The 18,233-nt window shown below is 47.9% G+C and overlaps 1 long non-coding RNA gene across 1 annotated transcript; it reads left to right on the top strand.

Moving 5' to 3' along the window:
* Positions 1-702: 702 nt before the first annotated feature.
* Positions 703-8,220, top strand: LOC133398820 (uncharacterized). Its single transcript, XR_009768076.1, has 2 exons — positions 703-6,068; positions 8,130-8,220. It is a non-coding gene; the product is annotated as an uncharacterized LOC133398820 (long non-coding RNA).
* The last annotated feature ends 10,013 nt before the right edge of the window (positions 8,221-18,233 follow it).

Below are 18,233 nucleotides of genomic sequence, written 5' to 3'. Positions count from 1 at the left end.
CCCCGGCCCTGGCCCTGGTCGCCTTGTCCCGCCTTCCGGACCTTACCTATTGGAGTCGCGCCGCCAGAGAGCCTAAGCCGCGTGAGTGGAGTCGCGCCGCCGGAGAGCCGTAAGCCGCGTGAGTGGAGTCGCGCCGCCAGGGAGCCGTAAGACGCGTGAATGGAGTCGCGCCGCCAGAGAGCCGTAAGCCGCGTGAGCTGGAGTCGTAGCTGGGATCCGAGGGATCCATCCGCAACAGAGGAGGTGATGCCGGACGAGCACGTGAACCAACAAATTGGACCTTAGTCAGGTTGGTGGAATGAGTGTGGCTGGAGTTGGCGCCAGTGGGGGGGGTCGCGTTGTGGGGGGATTCCTGCCGGCTCCTCCTTGGAGGACCGGATGCCTCACCCACTCCGGATCCTAACCATAACCTCAGAGGGGTCCAGCCCTAACCTTAAATTTGGATCTGCGCAACCCCAGTTACGCCATTAAATTCGGGGAATAACCCGAACCCTAGGGCCTCTCCCAATGGGGCGAAAAATTCAAAATAACTCAAAAAAGAAAGGAGAAATCACTCAAAGACTAAAAGAGTAAAGAACAGAAGCAAAATAACTCAAAAAAGAAAAGAGAAATCACTCAAACACTAAAAGAGTAAAGAACAGAAGCAAAATAACTCAAAAAAGAAAAGAGAAATCACTCAAACACTAAAAGAGTAAAGAACTAGAAGCGGAACCAAAAACAAGCGGAACCAAAAAACAAGCCCAACAAGAGGGGACGGAAAAGAGTGGAACGCAGACAGGAAATGACTAAGCGGAAAACACAAACAAGGAAGTGGAGTGGAGATGACCAAGCGGGAAACACAAACACAGAAGAGGAACCAAAAGACCAACAGAGGAACCAAAACAAACCACAATTGAAGAAAAGCAACGGAAAGAGGAACAGCTACGAGACAGAATAAACAAGAGAAGATTTTGTTTGAAAGAAAAGCATCTTGGGGAAACGACAAACGGAAGGACAAGAAGTCCAACAGACACAGTGAGTAAGCAGTGCCTGAAGAAGGCTAAACCAAGCCGAAACGTCGCGCGCGAAAAGCTTACTCGGGGGAATGATGCTGGACTGATGTGGGGGGTGCCATTAAATGTATATGTGTATGTATTTATTTTGGGGCGGACATGCCATTTTTTATTTGATGGACAGGGGGCGCCAAATTTGGTTAGGGGAATGGTGAAAAGACAAAGAAAGATGTGGAACTAAAATAAATTGAACCTAAATTAAGGAGGAATTGAACCTAAATTAAGGATAAGAAAGAACAAAATGATACCAAAGTCAAAATGAGGACAGACAAACTTAAAACCTAAATTTGGAGGATGGACGGAACAAATTGTAATTAATGGAAGGAGGTTGGCACGCCAAATTCGGCTAATTAGAAGACAAATAAAATGAAAAGTCTAAATTTAGAAAACTAAGAAAAACAAAACAAAGACAAAAAGTCACAAACATAAAGTCAAATAAGGACAAAGGGTGATCAAAAGCAATTTTATTCACAAAAAAACAAATGGAAGTCAAATAAGACAAAAATTAAAGTCAAATAAGGACACAGGATGATCAAAAGCAACAAAAAACAAACTGAAGTCAAACAAGACAAAAAATAAAGTCGAATAAGGACACAGAGTGATCAAAAGCAATTTTATTAACAAAAAAACAAATGGAAGTCAAACAAGACAAAAAATAAAGTCAAATAAGGACACAGGGTGATAACAAAAGACAAATTGAAGTCAAATAAGACAAAAAGGTCAAAACAAACATAAAACCAAATACGGAACAATTGAAGTCAAATAAGACAACAAAAAGGTCAAAACAAACATAAAACCAAATTGAAGTAACTCAAATCAGAGTACATTAAAGGGGAATTCTTCCGCGTGTCTCAGTGGTGGGGCCGGGCGGTTGCGTAGTGTGGAGCTTGGGGGATGGACAGTGCATTTCCTTCCTCTCGGGGGCGCTCGCGTCCCCAGAGGGGGAGGCTCGGATTCCCTTCCCTAACCTCGCCAGTGCCTCCCCCTTGCTCTCTTCTGCCCGAACCCCTCCCTTGGATCCCGCGCCATTGGCCTGGATTCGGTGGGGTCCCTCGCCTGCGTGCTCGTCCCCCGGCCCTGGCCCTGGTCGCCTTGTCCCGCCTTCCGGACCTTACCTATTGGAGTCGCGCCGCCAGAGAGCCTAAGCCGCGTGAGTGGAGTCGCGCCGCCGGAGAGCCGTAAGCCGCGTGAGTGGAGTCGCGCCGCCAGGGAGCCGTAAGACGCGTGAATGGAGTCGCGCCGCCAGAGAGCCGTAAGCCGCGTGAGCTGGAGTCGTAGCTGGGATCCGAGGGATCCATCCGCAACAGAGGAGGTGATGCCGGACGAGCACGTGAACCAACAAATTGGACCTTAGTCAGGTTGGTGGAATGAGTGTGGCTGGAGTTGGCGCCAGTGGGGGGGGTCGCGTTGTGGGGGGATTCCTGCCGGCTCCTCCTTGGAGGACCGGATGCCTCACCCACTCCGGATCCTAACCATAACCTCAGAGGGGTCCAGCCCTAACCTTAAATTTGGATCTGCGCAACCCCAGTTACGCCATTAAATTCGGGGAATAACCCGAACCCTAGGGCCTCTCCCAATGGGGCGAAAAATTCAAAAACTCAAAAAAGAAAGGAGAAATCACTCAAAGACTAAAAGAGTAAAGAACAGAAGCAAAATAACTCAAAAAAGAAAAGAGAAATCACTCAAACACTAAAAGAGTAAAGAACAGAAGCAAAATAACTCAAAAAAGAAAAGAGAAATCACTCAAACACTAAAAGAGTAAAGAACAGAAGCGGAACCAAAAACAAGCGGAACCAAAAAACAAGCCCAACAAGAGGGGACGGAAAAGAGTGGAACGCAGACAGGAAATGACTAAGCGGAAAACACAAACAAGGAAGTGGAGTGGAGATGACCAAGCGGGAAACACAAACACAGAAGAGGAACCAAAAGACCAACAGAGGAACCAAAACAAACCACAATTGAAGAAAAGCAACGGAAAGAGGAACAGCTACGAGACAGAATAAACAAGAGAAGATTTTGTTTGAAAGAAAAGCATCTTGGGGAAACGACAAACGGAAGGACAAGAAGTCCAACAGACACAGTGAGTAAGCAGTGCCTGAAGAAGGCTAAACCAAGCCGAAACGTCGCGCGCGAAAAGCTTACTCGGGGGAATGATGCTGGACTGATGTGGGGGGTGCCATTAAATGTATATGTGTATGTATTTATTTTGGGGCGGACATGCCATTTTTTATTTGATGGACAGGGGGCGCCAAATTTGGTTAGGGGAATGGTGAAAAGACAAAGAAAGATGTGGAACTAAAATAAATTGAACCTAAATTAAGGAGGAATTGAACCTAAATTAAGGATAAGAAAGAACAAAATGATACCAAAGTCAAAATGAGGACAGACAAACTTAAAACCTAAATTTGGAGGATGGACGGAACAAATTGTAATTAATGGAAGGAGGTTGGCACGCCAAATTCGGCTAATTAGAAGACAAATAAAATGAAAAGTCTAAATTTAGAAAACTAAGAAAAACAAAACAAAGACAAAAAGTCACAAACATAAAGTCAAATAAGGACAAAGGGTGATCAAAAGCAATTTTATTCACAAAAAAACAAATGGAAGTCAAATAAGACAAAAATTAAAGTCAAATAAGGACACAGGATGATCAAAAGCAACAAAAAACAAACTGAAGTCAAACAAGACAAAAAATAAAGTCGAATAAGGACACAGAGTGATCAAAAGCAATTTTATTAACAAAAAAACAAATGGAAGTCAAACAAGACAAAAAATAAAGTCAAATAAGGACACAGGGTGATAACAAAAGACAAATTGAAGTCAAATAAGACAAAAAGGTCAAAACAAACATAAAACCAAATACGGAACAATTGAAGTCAAATAAGACAACAAAAAGGTCAAAACAAACATAAAACCAAATTGAAGTAACTCAAATCAGAGTACATTAAAGGGGAATTCTTCCGCGTGTCTCAGTGGTGGGGCCGGGCGGTTGCGTAGTGTGGAGCTTGGGGGATGGACAGTGCATTTCCTTCCTCTCGGGGGCGCTCGCGTCCCCAGAGGGGGAGGCTCGGATTCCCTTCCCTAACCTCGCCAGTGCCTCCCCCTTGCTCTCTTCTGCCCGAACCCCTCCCTTGGATCCCGCGCCATTGGCCTGGATTCGGTGGGGTCCCTCGCCTGCGTGCTCGTCCCCCGGCCCTGGCCCTGGTCGCCTTGTCCCGCCTTCCGGACCTTACCTATTGGAGTCGCGCCGCCAGAGAGCCTAAGCCGCGTGAGTGGAGTCGCGCCGCCGGAGAGCCGTAAGCCGCGTGAGTGGAGTCGCGCCGCCAGGGAGCCGTAAGACGCGTGAATGGAGTCGCGCCGCCAGAGAGCCGTAAGCCGCGTGAGCTGGAGTCGTAGCTGGGATCCGAGGGATCCATCCGCAACAGAGGAGGTGATGCCGGACGAGCACGTGAACCAACAAATTGGACCTTAGTCAGGTTGGTGGAATGAGTGTGGCTGGAGTTGGCGCCAGTGGGGGGGGTCGCGTTGTGGGGGGATTCCTGCCGGCTCCTCCTTGGAGGACCGGATGCCTCACCCACTCCGGATCCTAACCATAACCTCAGAGGGGTCCAGCCCTAACCTTAAATTTGGATCTGCGCAACCCCAGTTACGCCATTAAATTCGGGGAATAACCCGAACCCTAGGGCCTCTCCCAATGGGGCGAAAAATTCAAAATAACTCAAAAAAGAAAGGAGAAATCACTCAAAGACTAAAAGAGTAAAGAACAGAAGCAAAATAACTCAAAAAAGAAAAGAGAAATCACTCAAACACTAAAAGAGTAAAGAACAGAAGCAAAATAACTCAAAAAAGAAAAGAGAAATCACTCAAACACTAAAAGAGTAAAGAATAGAAGCGGAACCAAAAACAAGCGGAACCAAAAAACAAGCCCAACAAGAGGGGACGGAAAAGAGTGGAACGCAGACAGGAAATGACTAAGCGGAAAACACAAACAAGGAAGTGGAGTGGAGATGACCAAGCGGGAAACACAAACACAGAAGAGGAACCAAAAGACCAACAGAGGAACCAAAACAAACCACAATTGAAGAAAAGCAACGGAAAGAGGAACAGCTACGAGACAGAATAAACAAGAGAAGATTTTGTTTGAAAGAAAAGCATCTTGGGGAAACGACAAACGGAAGGACAAGAAGTCCAACAGACACAGTGAGTAAGCAGTGCCTGAAGAAGGCTAAACCAAGCCGAAACGTCGCGCGCGAAAAGCTTACTCGGGGGAATGATGCTGGACTGATGTGGGGGGTGCCATTAAATGTATATGTGTATGTATTTATTTTGGGGCGGACATGCCATTTTTTATTTGATGGACAGGGGGCGCCAAATTTGGTTAGGGGAATGGTGAAAAGACAAAGAAAGATGTGGAACTAAAATAAATTGAACCTAAATTAAGGAGGAATTGAACCTAAATTAAGGATAAGAAAGAACAAAATGATACCAAAGTCAAAATGAGGACAGACAAACTTAAAACCTAAATTTGGAGGATGGACGGAACAAATTGTAATTAATGGAAGGAGGTTGGCACGCCAAATTCGGCTAATTAGAAGACAAATAAAATGAAAAGTCTAAATTTAGAAAACTAAGAAAAACAAAACAAAGACAAAAAGTCACAAACATAAAGTCAAATAAGGACAAAGGGTGATCAAAAGCAATTTTATTCACAAAAAAACAAATGGAAGTCAAATAAGACAAAAATTAAAGTCAAATAAGGACACAGGATGATCAAAAGCAACAAAAAACAAACTGAAGTCAAACAAGACAAAAAATAAAGTCGAATAAGGACACAGAGTGATCAAAAGCAATTTTATTAACAAAAAAACAAATGGAAGTCAAACAAGACAAAAAATAAAGTCAAATAAGGACACAGGGTGATAACAAAAGACAAATTGAAGTCAAATAAGACAAAAAGGTCAAAACAAACATAAAACCAAATACGGAACAATTGAAGTCAAATAAGACAACAAAAAGGTCAAAACAAACATAAAACCAAATTGAAGTAACTCAAATCAGAGTACATTAAAGGGGAATTCTTCCGCGTGTCTCAGTGGTGGGGCCGGGCGGTTGCGTAGTGTGGAGCTTGGGGGATGGACAGTGCATTTCCTTCCTCTCGGGGGCGCTCGCGTCCCCAGAGGGGGAGGCTCGGATTCCCTTCCCTAACCTCGCCAGTGCCTCCCCCTTGCTCTCTTCTGCCCGAACCCCTCCCTTGGATCCCGCGCCATTGGCCTGGATTCGGTGGGGTCCCTCGCCTGCGTGCTCGTCCCCCGGCCCTGGCCCTGGTCGCCTTGTCCCGCCTTCCGGACCTTACCTATTGGAGTCGCGCCGCCAGAGAGCCTAAGCCGCGTGAGTGGAGTCGCGCCGCCGGAGAGCCGTAAGCCGCGTGAGTGGAGTCGCGCCGCCAGGGAGCCGTAAGACGCGTGAATGGAGTCGCGCCGCCAGAGAGCCGTAAGCCGCGTGAGCTGGAGTCGTAGCTGGGATCCGAGGGATCCATCCGCAACAGAGGAGGTGATGCCGGACGAGCACGTGAACCAACAAATTGGACCTTAGTCAGGTTGGTGGAATGAGTGTGGCTGGAGTTGGCGCCAGTGGGGGGGGTCGCGTTGTGGGGGGATTCCTGCCGGCTCCTCCTTGGAGGACCGGATGCCTCACCCACTCCGGATCCTAACCATAACCTCAGAGGGGTCCAGCCCTAACCTTAAATTTGGATCTGCGCAACCCCAGTTACGCCATTAAATTCGGGGAATAACCCGAACCCTAGGGCCTCTCCCAATGGGGCGAAAAATTCAAAATAACTCAAAAAAGAAAGGAGAAATCACTCAAAGACTAAAAGAGTAAAGAACAGAAGCAAAATAACTCAAAAAAGAAAAGAGAAATCACTCAAACACTAAAAGAGTAAAGAACAGAAGCAAAATAACTCAAAAAAGAAAAGAGAAATCACTCAAACACTAAAAGAGTAAAGAACAGAAGCGGAACCAAAAACAAGCGGAACCAAAAAACAAGCCCAACAAGAGGGGACGGAAAAGAGTGGAACGCAGACAGGAAATGACTAAGCGGAAAACACAAACAAGGAAGTGGAGTGGAGATGACCAAGCGGGAAACACAAACACAGAAGAGGAACCAAAAGACCAACAGAGGAACCAAAACAAACCACAATTGAAGAAAAGCAACGGAAAGAGGAACAGCTACGAGACAGAATAAACAAGAGAAGATTTTGTTTGAAAGAAAAGCATCTTGGGGAAACGACAAACGGAAGGACAAGAAGTCCAACAGACACAGTGAGTAAGCAGTGCCTGAAGAAGGCTAAACCAAGCCGAAACGTCGCGCGCGAAAAGCTTACTCGGGGGAATGATGCTGGACTGATGTGGGGGGTGCCATTAAATGTATATGTGTATGTATTTATTTTGGGGCGGACATGCCATTTTTTATTTGATGGACAGGGGGCGCCAAATTTGGTTAGGGGAATGGTGAAAAGACAAAGAAAGATGTGGAACTAAAATAAATTGAACCTAAATTAAGGAGGAATTGAACCTAAATTAAGGATAAGAAAGAACAAAATGATACCAAAGTCAAAATGAGGACAGACAAACTTAAAACCTAAATTTGGAGGATGGACGGAACAAATTGTAATTAATGGAAGGAGGTTGGCACGCCAAATTCGGCTAATTAGAAGACAAATAAAATGAAAAGTCTAAATTTAGAAAACTAAGAAAAACAAAACAAAGACAAAAAGTCACAAACATAAAGTCAAATAAGGACAAAGGGTGATCAAAAGCAATTTTATTCACAAAAAAACAAATGGAAGTCAAATAAGACAAAAATTAAAGTCAAATAAGGACACAGGATGATCAAAAGCAACAAAAAACAAACTGAAGTCAAACAAGACAAAAAATAAAGTCGAATAAGGACACAGAGTGATCAAAAGCAATTTTATTAACAAAAAAACAAATGGAAGTCAAACAAGACAAAAAATAAAGTCAAATAAGGACACAGGGTGATAACAAAAGACAAATTGAAGTCAAATAAGACAAAAAGGTCAAAACAAACATAAAACCAAATACGGAACAATTGAAGTCAAATAAGACAACAAAAAGGTCAAAACAAACATAAAACCAAATTGAAGTAACTCAAATCAGAGTACATTAAAGGGGAATTCTTCCGCGTGTCTCAGTGGTGGGGCCGGGCGGTTGCGTAGTGTGGAGCTTGGGGGATGGACAGTGCATTTCCTTCCTCTCGGGGGCGCTCGCGTCCCCAGAGGGGGAGGCTCGGATTCCCTTCCCTAACCCTAACCTAACCTAACCCTAACCCTAAACCCTAACCCTAACCCTAACCCTAACCCTAACCCTAACCCTAACCCTAACCCACTAACCTACTAACCTAACCTAACCCTAACCCTAACCCTAACCCTAACCCTAACCCTAACACTAACCCTAACCCTAACCCTAACCCTAACCCTAACCCTAACCCTAACCTAACCCTAACCCTACTAACCCTAACCCTAAACCCTAACCCTAACCCAAACCCTAACCCTAACCCTAACCCTAACCCTAACCCTAACCCTAACCCTAACCCTAACCCTAACCCTAACTAACCCTAACCCTAACCTAACCCTAACCCTAAACCCTAACCCTACCCTAACCCTAACCCTAACCCTAACCCTAACCCTAACCCTAACCCTAACCCTAACCCTAACCCTAACTAACCCTAACCCTAACCCTAACCCTAACCCTAACCCCTGAAAGCTGGATTCCCACCGATCGTTTGTTTAAAATCTTAGCCCACTAGCTCTAAACTAGGCGCTAAAATGTCCTGCCAAAGTCACATAGGTCGTCATGTTACAATTTAGTCAATAAAGGCCTACTACTGGAGAGAAACCGAGTGCTTTGACGCTCGCCATTCGGCCCCACAGCCGTCCAGAGACTCGGGGGAGGCGTCCCCTGAAAGCTGTATTCCCACCGATCGTTTGTTTCAAATCTTAGCGCACTAGGTCAAAAGTAAGCACTAAAAAGTCCTGCCAAAGTCACATAGGTTGTCATGTTACAATTTAGTCAATGAAGGCCTACTACTGGAGCGAAACCGAGTGCTTTGACGCTCGCCGTTCGGGCCCACGACCTCCGAGAGGCTTGGAAGAGGCCTCCCCTGAAAGCTGGATTCCCACCGATAATTTGTTTCAAATCTTAGCCCACTAGCTCAAAAGTAAACGCTAAAAAGTCCTGCCAAAATCACGTAGGTCGTCATGTTACAATTTAGTCAATAAAGGCCTACTACTGGACCGAAACTGACTGCTTTAACGCTTGCCGTTCGGCCCCACGACCTCCGAGAGGCTTGGAATCGGCCTCCCCTAAAAGCTGGATTCCCACCGATCGTTTGTTTCAAATCTTAGCCCAGCAGCTGAAAGGTAGGCGCTAAAAAGTCCTGCCAAAATCACATAGGTCGTCATGTTACAATTTAGTCAATAAAGGCCTCCTACTGGACCAAAACTGAGTGCTTTAACGCTCGCCGCTCGGCCCCACAGCCGTCCAGAACCTCGGGGGAGGCCTCCCCTGAAAGCTGGATTCCCACCGATCGTTTGTTTCAAATCTTAGCCCACTAGCTCAAACGTAGGCGCTAAAATGTCTTGCCAAAGTCACATAGGTCGTCATGTTACAATTTAGTCAATAAAGGCCTCCTACTGGACCGAAACTGAGTGCTTTAAACGCTCGCCGTTCGGCCCCACAACCTCCGAGAGGCTTGAAAGAAGCCTCCCCTGAAAGCTGGATTCCCAAGGATTGTCTGTGTGAATTCCTAGCCCGCTAGGCTGAAATTAAGCGACCTAAAGTCGTGCCGAAGTCAAATCGGTCGTCATGGTACTCGAGCGAAACTGAGTGCTTTAAAGCTCGCCGCTCGGCCCCACAGCCGTCCAGAGAATCGGGTGAGGCCTCCCCTGAAAGCTGGAGTCCCACCGATCGTTTCTTTCAAATCTTAGCCCAGTAGCTGAAAAGTAGGCGCTAAAAAGTCCTGCCAAAATCACATAGGTCGTCATGTTACAATTTAGTCAATAAAGGCCTCCTACTGGACCGAAACTGAGTGCTTTAACGCTCGCCGCTCGGTCCCACAGCCGTCCAGACACTCGGGGGAGGCCTCCCCTGAAAGCTGGATTCCCACCGATCGTTTGTTTCAAATCTTAGCCCACTAACTCAAAAGTAAGCGCTAAAATGTCCTGCCAAAATCACATAGGTCGTCATGGTACAATTTAGTCAATAAAGCCCTACTACTGGAGCGAAAACGAGTGCTTTGACGCTCGCCGTTCGGCCCCACGACCTCCGAGAGGCTTGGAAGAGGCCTCCCCTGAAAGCTGGATTCCCACCGATAGTTTGTTTCAAATCTTAGCCAACTAGCTCAAAAGTAAGCGCTAAAAAGTCCTGCCAAAATCACATAGGTCGTCATGTTACAATTTTGTCAATAAAAGCCTACTACTGGAGCGAAACCGAGTGCTATGACGCTCGCCGTTCGGCCCCACGACCTCCGAGAGGCTTGGACGAGGCCTCCCCTGAAAGCTGGATTCCCAGGGCTTGTCTGTGTGAATTCCTAGCCCGCTAGGCTAAAATTAAGTGACAAAGTCGTGCCGAAGTCAAATCGGTCGTCATTGTACTCGAGCGAAACTGAGTGCTTTAACGGTCGCCGCTCGGCCCCACAGCCGTCCAGAGACTCGGGGGAGGCCTCTCCTGAAAGCTATATTCCCACCGTTCGTTTGTTTCAAATCTTAGCCCAGTAGCTGAAATGTAGGCCCTATAAAGTCTTGCCAAAGTCACATAGGTCGTCATGTTACAATTTACTCAATAAAGGCCTACTACTGGAGGGAAACCGAGTGCTTTGACGGTCGGCGTTCGGCCCCACAGCCGTCCAGAGACTCGGGGGAGGCCTCCCCTGAAAGCTGGATTCCCACCGATCGTTTGTTTTAAATCTTAGCCCAGTAGCTGAAAAGTAGGCGCAAAAAAGTCCTGCCAAAGTCACATAGGTTGTGATGTTACAATTTAGTCAATAAAGGGTTACTACTGGAGCGAAACGGAGTGCTTCGACGCTCGCCGTTCGGCCCCACGAGCTCCGAGAGGCTTGGAAGAGGCCTCCGTTGAAAGCTGGATTCCCAAGGCTTGTCTGTGTGAATTCCTAGTCCGCTAGGCTGAAATTAAGCGACCTAAAGTCGTGCCAAAGTCAAATCGGTCGTCATGGTACTCGAGCGAAACTGAGTGCTTTAACGGTCGCCGCTCGGCCCCACAGCAGTCCAGAGACTCGGGGGAGGCCTCCCCTGAAAGCTGAATTCCCACCGATCATTTGTTTTAAATCTTAGCCCACTAGCTCAAACGTAAGCGCTAAAAAGACCTGCCAAAATCACATAGGTCGTCATGTTACAATTTAGTCAATAAAGGCCAACTACTGGACCGAAACTGAGTGCTTTAACGCACGCCGCTCGGCCCCACAGCCGTCCAGAGACTCGGGGGAGGCCTCCCCTGAAAGCTGGATTCCCACAGATCGTTTTTTTTCAAATCTTAGCCCACTAGCTCAAATGTAGGTGCAATAAAGTCTTGCCAAAGTCACATAGGTCGTCATGTTACAATTTAGTCAATAAAGGCCTACTACTGGAGAGAAACCGAGTGCTATGACGCACGCCGTTCGGCCCCACGACCTCCGAAAGCCTTGGAAGAGGCCTCCCCTGAAAGCTGGATTCCCAAGGCTTGTCTGTGTGAATTCCTAGCCCGCTAGGCAGAAATTAAGCGACCTAAAGTCGTGCCGAAGTCAAATCGGTCGTCATGGTACTCGAGCGAAACTGAGTGCTTTAACGCTCGCCGCTCGGCCCCACAGCCGTCCAGAGACTCGGGGGAGGCCTCCCCTGAAAGCTGGATTCCCACCGATCGTTTGTTTAAAATCTTAGCCCAGTAGCTGAAAAGTAGGCACAAAAAAAGTCCTGCCAAAATCACATAGGTTGTCATGTTACAATTTAGTCAATAAAGGCCTACTACTGGAGAGAAACCGAATGCTTTGACGCTCGCCGTTCGGCCCCACAGCTGTCCAGGGACTCGGGGAGGCCTCCCCTGAAAGCTGGATTCCCACCGATCGTTTGTTTCAAATCTTAGCCCAGTAGCTGAAAAGTAGGCGCTAAAAAGTCCTGCCAAAATCACATAGGTCGTCATGTTACAATTTAGTCAATAAAGGCCAACTACTGGACCGAAACTGAGTGCTTTGACGCTCGCCGATCGGCCCCACAGCCGTCCAGAGACTCGGGGGAGGCCTCCCCTGAAAGCTATATTCCCACCGATCGTTTGTTTAAAATCTTAGCCCACTAGCTCAAAAGTAGGCGCTATAAAGTCTTGCCAAAGTCACATAGGTCGTCATGTTACAATTTAGTCAATAAAGGACTACTACTGGAGAGAAACCGAGTGCTTTGACGCTCGCCGTTCGGCCCTATGACTTCCGAGAGGCTTGGAAGAGGCCTCCCCTGAAAGCTGGATTCCCACCGATCGTTTGTTTCAAATCTTAGCCCAGTAGCTGAAATGTAGGCGCTAAAAAGTCCTGCCAAAATCACATAGGTCGTCATGTTACAATTTACTCAATAAAGGCCTACTACTGGAGGGAAACCGAGTGCTTTGACGGTCGCCGTTCGGCTCCACAGCCGTCCAGAGACTCGGGGGAGGCCTCCCCTGAAAGCTGGATTCCCACCGATCGTTTGTTTCAAATCTTAGCCCAGTAGCTGAAAAGTAGGCGCAAAAAAGTCCTGCCAAAGTTACATAGGTTGTGATGTTACAATTTAGTCAATAAAGGGTTACTACTGGAGCGAAAACCGAGTGCTTCGACGCTCGCCGTTCGGCCCCACGAGCTCCGAGAGGCTTGGAAGAGGCCTCCCTTGAAAGCTGGATTCCCAAGGCTTGTCTGTGTGAATTCCTAGCCCGCTAGGCTGAAATTAAGCGACATAAAGTCGTGCCGAAGTCAAATCGGTCGTCATGGTACTCGAGCGAAACTGAGTGCTTTAACGGTCGCCGCTCGGCCCCACAGCAGTCCAGAGACTCGGGGGAGGCCTCCCCTGAAAGCCGAATTCCCACCGATCATTTGTTTTAAATCTTAGCCCACTAGCTCAAACGTAAGCGCTAAAAAGACCTGCCAAAATCACATAGGTCGTCATGTTACAATTTAGTCAATAAAGGCCAACTACTGGACCGAAACTGAGTGCTTTAACGCTCGCCGCTCGGCCCCACGACCTCTGAGAGGCTTGGAAGCGGCCTCCCCTGAAAGCTGGATTCTCACCGATCGTTTATTTCAAATCTTAGCCCAGTAGCTGAAAAGTAGGCGCTAAAAGGTCCTGCCAAAATCACATAGGTCGTCATGTTACAATTTAGTCAATAAAAGCCTACTACTGGAGCGAAACCGAGTGCTATGACGCTCGCCGTTCGGCCCCACGACCTCCGAGAGGCTTGGACGAGGCCTCCCCTGAAAGCTGGATTCCCAGGGCTTGTCTGTGTGAATTCCTAGCCCGCTAGGCTAAAATTAAGTGACATAAAGTCGTGCCGAAGCCAAATCGGTCGTCATTGTACTCGAGCGAAACTGAGTGCTTTAACGGTCGCCGCTCGGCCCCACAGCAGTCCAGAGACTCTGGGGAGGCCTCCCCTGAAAGCTGGATTCCCACCGATCGTTTGTTTCAAATCCTAGCCCGCTAGCTCAAAAGTAAGCGCTAAAAACTCCTGCCAAAGTCACACAGGTCGTCATGTTACAATTTAGTCAATAAAAGCCTACTACTGGAGCGAAACCGAGTGCTTTGACGCTCGCCGTTCGGCCTCACGAGCTCCGAGAGGCTTGGAAGAGGCCTCCCTTAAAAGCTGGATTCCCAAGGCTTGTCTGTGTGAATTCCTAGCCTTCTAGGCTGAAATTAAGCGACCAAAAGTCGTGCCGAAGTCAAATCGGTCGTCATGGTACTCGAGCGAAACCGAGTGCTTTGACGCTCGTAGTTCGGGCCCACGACCTCCGAGAGGCTTGGAAGAGGCCTCCCCTGAAAGCTGGCTTCCCACTGATCGTTTGTTTCAAATCTTAGCCCAGTAGCTGAAAAGTAGGCGCAAAAACGTCCTGCCAAAATCACATAGGTTGTCATGTTACAATTTAGTCAATAAAGGCCTACTACTGGAGAGAAACCGAATGCTTTGACGCTCGCCGTTCGGCCCCACAGCTGTCCAGAGACTCGGGGGAGGCTTCCCCTGAAAGCTGGCTTCCCACCGATCGTTTGTTTCAAATCTTAGCCCAGTAGCTGAAAGTAGGCGCTAAAAAGTCCTGCCAAAATCACATAGGTCGTCATGTTACAATTTAGTCAATAAAGGCCTACTGCTGGAGAGAAACCGAGTGCTTTAACGCTTGCCGTTCGGGCCCACGACCTCCGAGAGGCTTGGGATAGGCCTCCCCTAAAAGCTGGATTCCCACCAATCGTTTGTTTCAAATCTTAGCCCAGCAGCTGAAAAGTAGGCGCTAAAAAGTCCTGCCAAAATCACATAGGTCGTCATGTTACAATTTAGTCAATAAAGGCCTCCTACTGGACCGAAACTGAGTGCTTTAACGCTCGCCGCTCGGCCCCACAGCCGTCCAGAGACTCGGGGGAGGCCTCCCCTGAAAGCTGGATTCCCACCGATCGTTTGTTTAAAATCCTAGCCCACTAGCTCTAAACTAGGCGCTAAAATGTCCTGCCAAAGTCACATAGGTCGTCATGTTACAATTTAGTCAATAAAGGCCTACTACTGGAGAGAAACCGAGTGCTTTGACGCTCGCCATTCGGCCCCACAGCCGTCCAGAGACTCGGGGGAGGCGTCCCCTGAAAGCTGTATTCCCACCGATCGTTTGTGTCAAATCTTAGCGCACTAGGTCAAAAGTAAGCACTAAAACGTCCTGCCAAAGTCACATAGGTTGTCATGTTACAATTTAGTCAATGAAGGCCTACTACTGGAGCGAAACCGAGTGCTTTGACGCTCGCCGTTCGGGCCCACGACCTCCGAGAGGCTTGGAAGAGGCCTCCCCTGAAAGCTGGATTCCCACCGATAATTTGTTTCAAATCTTAGCCCAGTAGCTGAAAAGTAGGCGCAAAAAAGTCCTGCCAAAGTTACATAGGTTGTGATGTTACAATTTAGTCAATAAAGGGTTACTACTGGAGCGAAACCGAGTGCTTCGACGCTCGCCGTTCGGCCCCACGAGCTCCGAGAGGCTTGGAAGAGGCCTCCCTTGAAAGGTGGATTCCCAAGGCTTGTCTGTGTGAATTCCTAGCCCGCTAGGCTGAAATTAAGCGACCTAAAGTCGTGCCGAAGTCAAATCGGTCGTCATGGTACTCGAGCGAAACTGAGTGCTTTAACGGTCGCCGCTCGGGCCCACAGCAGTCCAGAGACTCGGGGAAGGCCTCCCCTGAAAGCCGAATTCCCACCGATCATTTGTTTTAAATCTTAGCCCACTAGCTCAAACGTAAGCGCTAAAAAGACCTGCCAAAATTACATAGGTCGTCATGTTACAATTTAGTCAATGAAGGCCTACTACTGGAGCGAAACAGAGTGCTTTGACGCTCGCCGTTCGGGCCCACGACCTCCGAGAGGCTTGGAAGAGGCCTCCCCTGAAAGCTGGATTCCCACCGATAATTTGTTTCAAATCTTAGCCCACTAGCTCAAAAGTAAGCGCTAAAAAGTCCTGCCAAAATCACGTAGGTCGTCATGTTACAATTTAGTCAATAAAGGCCTACTACTGGACCGAAACTGACTGCTTTAACGCTTGCCGTTCGGCCCCACGACCTCCGAGAGGCTTGGAATCGGCCTCCCCTAAAAGCTGGATTCCCACCGATCGTTTGTTTCAAATCTTAGCCCAGCAGATGAAAGGTAGGCGCTAAAAAGTCCTGCCAAAATCACATAGGTCGTCATGTTACAATTTAGTCAATAAAGGCCTACTACTGGAGAGAAACCGAATGCTATGACGCTCGCCGTTCGGCCCCACGACCTCGAGAGGCTTGGAAGAGGCCTCCCCTGAAAGCTGGATTCCCAAGGATTGTCTGTGTGAATTCCTAGCCCGCTAGGCTGAAATTAAGCGACCTAAAGTCGTGCCGAAGTCAAATCGGTCTTCATGGTACTCGAGGGAAACTGAGAGCTTTAACGCTCGCCGCTCGGCCCCACAGCCGTCCAGAGACTCGGGGGAGGACCCCCCTGAAAGCTGTATTCCCACCGATCGTTTGTGTCAAATCTTAGCGCACTAGGTCAAAAGTAAGCACTAAAAAGTCCTGCCAAAGTCACATAGGTTGTCATGTTACAATTTAGTCAATGAAGGCCTACTACTGGAGCGAAACCGAGTGCTTTGACGCTCGCCGTTCGGGCCCACGACCTCCGAGATGCTTGGAAGAGGCCTCCCCTGAAAGCTGGATTCCCACCGATAATTTGTTTCAAATCTTAGCCCACTAGCTCAAAAGTAAGCGCTACAAAGTCCTGCCAAAATCACGTAGGTCGTCATGTTACAATTTAGTCAATAAAGGCCTACTACTGGACCGAAACTGACTGCTTTAACGCTTGCCGTTCGGCCCCACGACCTCCGAGAGGCTTGGAATCGGCCTCCCCTAAAAGCTGGATTCCCACCGATCGTTTGTTTCAAATCTTAGCCCAGCAGCTGAAAGGTAGGCGCTAAAAAGTCCTGCCAAAATCACATAGGTCGTCATGTTACAATTTAGTCAATAAAGGCCTCCTACTGGACCGAAACTGAGTGCTTTAATGCTCGCCGCTCGGCCCCACAGCCGTCCAGAACCTCGGGGGAGGCCTCCCCTGAAAGCTGGATTCCCACCGATCGTTTGTTTCAAATCTTAGCCCACTAGCTCAAACGTAGGCGCTAAAAAGTCTTGCCAAAGTCACATAGGTCGTCATGTTACAATTTAGTCAATAAAGGCCTCCTACTGGACCGAAACTGAGTGCTTTAACGCTCGCCGTTCGGCCCCACAACCTCCGAGAGGCTTGGAAGAAGCCTCCCCTGAAAGCTGGATTCCCACCGATCGTTTGTTTCAAATCTGAGCCCTGTAGCTGAAAAGTAGGCGCTAAAAAGTCCTGCCAAAATCACATAGGTCGTCATGTTACAATTTAGTCAATAAAGGCCTCCTACTGGACCGAAACTGACTGCTTTAACGCGCGCCGCTCGGCTCCACAGCCATCCAGAGACTCGGGGGAGGCCTCCCCTGAAAGCTGGATTCCCACCGATCGTTTTTTTCAAATCTTAGCCCAGTAGCTGAAAAGTAGGCGCAAAAAAGTCCTGCCAAAATCACATAGGTCGTCATGTTACAATTTAGTCAATAAAGGCCTACTACTGGACCGAAACCGAGTGCTTTGACGCTCGCCGTTAGGCCACACGACCTCTGAGAGGCTTGGAAGTGACCTCCCCTGAAAGCTGGATTCCCAAGGATTGTCTGTGTGAATTCCTAGCCCGCTAGGCTGAAATTAAGCGACCTAAAGTCGTGCCGAAGTCAAATCGGTCGTCATGGTACTCGAGCGAAACTGAGTGCTTTAAAGCTCGCCGCTCGGCCCCACAGCCGTCCAGAGACTCGGGTGAGGCCTCCCCTGAAAGCTGGATTCCCACCGATAATGTGTTTCAAATCTTAGCCCACTAACTCAAAAGTAAGCGCTAAAATGTCCTGCCAAAATCACATAGGTCGTCATGGTACAATTTAGTCAATAAAGCCCTACTACTGGAGCGAAAACGAGTGCTTTGACGCTCGCCGTTCGGCCCCACGACCTCCGAGAGGCTTGGAAGAGGCCTCCCCTGAAAGCTGGATTCCCACCGATAGTTTGTTTCAAATCTTAGCCAACTAGCTCAAAAGTAAGCGCTAAAAAGTCCTGCCAAAGTCACATAGGTTGTCATGTTACAATTTAGTCAATAAAGGCCTACTACTGGAGCGAAACAGAGTGCTTTGACGCTCGCCGTTCGGCCCCATGACCTCCGAGAGGCTTGGAAGAGGCCTCCCCTGAAAGCTGGATTCCCATCGATCGTTTGTTTCAAATCTTAGCCCAGTAGCTGAAAAGTAGGCGCTAAAAAGTCCTGCCAAAATCACATAGGTCGTCATGTTACAATTTAGTCAATAAAGGCCAACTACTGGACCGAAACTGAGTGCTTTAACGCTCGCCG

The sequence above is a fragment of the Phycodurus eques genome, unplaced genomic scaffold (assembly GCF_024500275.1).
Source record: "Phycodurus eques isolate BA_2022a unplaced genomic scaffold, UOR_Pequ_1.1 contig_349, whole genome shotgun sequence".
NCBI lineage: Eukaryota > Metazoa > Chordata > Actinopteri > Syngnathiformes > Syngnathidae > Phycodurus > Phycodurus eques.
This window is presented reverse-complemented; position numbering and strand designations above follow the sequence as displayed.